We start from the raw sequence: 3,883 nt of genomic DNA on the forward strand, positions 1-3,883 counted from the left end.
CGCACTAGAAAGGCCCTGTGCTGACAGTGGGGGCCTATCCCTTGCTGCTCTGCCCTGATAAGGATGGTGTCAGCATAGCCGCCCGCTGCCTTTTCTCTCCCCCAGGGACAGGCTGCTGGGGGAAGCAGGGGTTCCAGGCCCTCCCTCCCCCGCCACCTTACACACCAAGCCCAGATCGGTGGGGGTGAGGCGGGGGGGCAGATGGCAGCCTTGAGGAGGCTGTTTTTCTCAGACACGCTGGAGTTCTCCATCCTGACACAGGCTGAGCCGCATGCCTGCTTTATCAGCTGCACAGTTCTGGGCAATACCCTCCAAAATGGGCTGGCAAGATTCTGGGTGGGAGAAACAGCCCAGGAATGCCTGTTAAACACCCACTGGTCGGCCGGCTGGGGCCATGGGCAGCCGCGTGGATTGGGACAGGATCTGTCCCTCGTCGGAGCATCATCCAGGGTAAAGGCACGGAGCCAGGGATCAGACAGGGCCTTTCCCTGCTCACTGCTAGAGACAAGCTCCCAAATGGCCCCAGCCCAAACCTATCTCCACGGAAAGCTCTGTGTGACGAAGTGGGACTGTTCTTAATATGTTCTTTGAAGACTGAGTGGGGAGTATTGACCTGGGAAGGTTGCAGGGGAGTGTTGCTGGGACTGTCTGCATTGGGGGATGGGAGGCTTTCCTTGAGGGAAGATACCTGAGCAGGGAACATGAGAACCCAGGAAGGAGGTTGGGGCCAGGTGACACCTCTGCCCGGGAAACTGGACAAAGGCTGGGGGAGGAGCCAGGGGGAGGCTGAGTGAGTTGGCAGGAGGGAGTTTCAGTTTGGAGCTGGCTGGGAAAATGGAGGGGAGTCTAGATGGGGCTCTGGCCTTCCAACGGGGCTCTAGTCTCCCTGCCCCGCCCCTGCCTCCAAGAGGGACCTAACTAAGGGGGTCCTGTTGTCTGTGCCTGCAAGACCTTTCTTGGACTGTGTTCCTGTCATCTAAATAAACCTGCTTTACTGGCTGGCTGAGAATCGCAGGAAGCCAAGGGTGCAGGGCTTTGTCTCCCCCACCCTCCGTGACACTCTGCCCTTGGGGATTCTTATCGCAGGGTGTGGTCAGTGTAGCGCTGGCAATCAGAAGACCCTGCACGTGACCTCAGGGCAAGTCATGCCCTGGCGCTGTGCCTCAGTTTATCCAGCTGTCCAGTGTGGATAATCCTGACAGCCACAGGAAGACAGCCGCAGGAGGTGTCGAGGGCAGTGTTTGCTGATGTTTGAAAAGTACTTTGGGATCCCGACCTGGAAGAGGCTAGAGAGTGAAGGATGATTATTAGCTATTATTTGAGTGCAGGGGAAAGATCCTAGAGTCCTCAGTCCCCTAATGTTGAGCATGAGAAAGAAAAAAAGAAAGAAAACCTAGATGGGGGTGTATAGAGCTGGATTCCCCAACCACCCCCAGTCCTCCCTGCTCTGATCCTGTCGGCCATGCCTAGCCCTGGTACTTGGTTGCCGTGTGGTCCTAGCCAATGCAGCTGCTGGTTGTTTTAGTTGCCTCAGCTGTTTCCTGCTCCCCCCCACCATCACCCAGAGCACAGAGCTGTCCCAACCCAGCTTCATCCACTGTTTGTCCCCTTCCCACCTCCCCTGCAGCAGCTGGGGGAGAGTTTAACTCAAGCCCTCAGGTTGCTGCTGTGGCCCTAGCGTGGGCCAGCCAAGACCCCTGATCTCCTGCTTGGAAACAGCTGAGCCTTTTTAGCTGAAGCTTTTCAAAAAATGCAGCTGGAGGCTGGGACCAGCCCAAACCGGTTCAAATATGGTCAAGTGACAAACAAGGTCTTATCCTAGGACATGCCAGGGAATGCTAACTCCAGGCAGTGCTACCAGTCCTGATGCTCCAGGGGAATGATACTCAGCTCCTTGGTAAAATGCTCTAGATCTTTGGATGAAACGTGCTAGGTAGGAATTCTTATAAGAAGTTCTTATCCCACCCGATCACCACGGTATCTGGGCTCCTTGCAGTCATGCATGAAGCACCTATCACATGTGGGTTGTTCTCTCACAGGGGATAGTGCGTGGGGAGCAGGGGTGTGTGTGTGTTTTGGTAGGGTTAGTTTTAAAGCCCCCGCTGCTCTGTGTTGATATCAGAGGAGGCCTGATGCCCAGTGCCGCTGCTGTAACCCCCATGTCCCTCCCTGAGCAGACCCCTGCTGCCTGTGGTCTCTGCGTTGGCAATCCTGTGGAAGCTGCTGCCTCCTGGTGATCCTGCGCCCAGCCTGCAGGGACAGCCCATTTGTATTCAGCCCCTGTGGCATCCACGGTGCTGCCAGCCAGGGCTTTGAATGAGCTCCCGCTGGGGTCTCTGGTTCCCAGGTGAAGAGTCCAATGCCCCCCCCATCCTGCCCTGGCATGGCTCTCGTGAGTAGTGAAAGCACTGAGCTCCCTTCCCAGGACCAGGCCCTGCGCTCACTGCCCAAGGGGCAGCTTATATAACAGAGCCCACACCAGATGTCAGGGTCCTGCCCATGCTCTGTGCCAGGTGGGAGGGGGAGGCTCCCGTGCTCAGCTGGGCCCTGCTGGCCCCCACCTCCCAAGCCCTTCACCTTCCATAGCTGGCATTTCTGTGGGAGCAGCAGCCTGGCTTTCCCATAGCATCCCATGGGTTGGGGGCTGCAAGGCTGGGCTGATCGCTGCCATCACCCCATGGTGCCCACGGTTCAGGGCCAACTGGAACCCCGCACTGCTGCCAAGCTCTGGGGGCAAAGTCTTCCAGCCGTGTCAGGCAAGGGCTGCTTCTTCCAGGATTTCATGCCATGACCAAAAGCTGCCAGCTGCCAGCATGCGAGAATAGGCCACAGGCCCGAGAGCCAGGCCTCCTGGGTTCTGTTCTCATGGTGCGACCTTAGGGCAGTCCCTTCCCCCACCCCATGCCTCAGTTTCCCGCATAATACTGGTAAGTATAGTCTGTGCGTTTTGGTTTCCTAGGTTCCTCACTGATGCTCAGCTCTTGCAGGTACTGCTTTCACCATCTCCGGCTGGCTCAGAGACTGCGTCCCACCTGGCAGGCAATGCCCTGGCAGTGGTGCTACTGGCCAGCATCCCCTCCCACCTGGGCTCTGGCACTGCCATAGATCTGGCCATGAAGCCCTCGGAGAGCTCCAGTGGGTGCCGAACACTGCACCACAGGCTCCCGTGAGCAGGTCCCGCTGTTGCCAACCTCAAGAGAGCAAAAAACATGAGTCAGACTCCAAAACATCAGGGGACTGGCTCAAAAAACATGGAATATTTTTGTTTTTAAAGCGTATCTTGTGTTTTTCTTCTGTCTTCCAACTGTTGCTCTCGCCTGACCCATCCCTGGTGTGTGTGGAGGGGCAACCGGTGCTGTCCACTCTCCCAAATGGTGTATCCTCGGGGGCCTATGAGACAATAGGAACATCTGCATTCAGCTTGCCCAAGCCCAGTGGGGTCTAGTGTGGAGAGCGCTGCACAGGAGGCAGGAGAGCTGGGTTATCTCCCCAGATCTGCTGCTAGGTTGATGTGTGAGCTTTAGTAAGTCACTTCCTCTCTGCCTTTGTTTCCCCTCCCACTCTTCGACTGTCATGTCTTTTTTGAGCTCTTTGGAACAGGAATTGTCTGTGCAGCACCTGGCACAATGGGGCCCCAATTTCAGTTGGGGTCTGGGCAGCACCCGGCATAACCACCAATTGCCTCCATTCCATTCGGCCCTCTGTTCCAGTGTGGATAATGACACCACTTGCTAATTAAATCACACATATGAGGTGTCGCTCTTATTAACAATCTATGTTTATTAGCCATTTGAATCCCACAAGACCCTGAGCCATTTCATATTGCAGCATGAACCTTTCAATTCTCGCTGAAATGCAGCCATCTCTGGGATGGAGCATTGCC

General features: G+C 56.1%; 1 long non-coding RNA gene across 1 annotated transcript; it reads left to right on the forward strand.

Moving 5' to 3' along the window:
- The first annotated feature begins 1,323 nt into the window (after positions 1–1,323).
- Positions 1,324–3,273, forward strand: LOC116830708 (uncharacterized). The gene is made up of 2 exons (XR_004375061.2): positions 1,324–1,933; positions 2,960–3,273. It is a non-coding gene; the product is annotated as an uncharacterized LOC116830708 (long non-coding RNA).
- Positions 3,274–3,883: the final 610 nt, after the last annotated feature.

Source organism: Chelonoidis abingdonii, chromosome 2 (genome assembly GCF_003597395.2).
Source record: "Chelonoidis abingdonii isolate Lonesome George chromosome 2, CheloAbing_2.0, whole genome shotgun sequence".
NCBI classification, from domain to species: domain Eukaryota; kingdom Metazoa; phylum Chordata; order Testudines; family Testudinidae; genus Chelonoidis; species Chelonoidis abingdonii.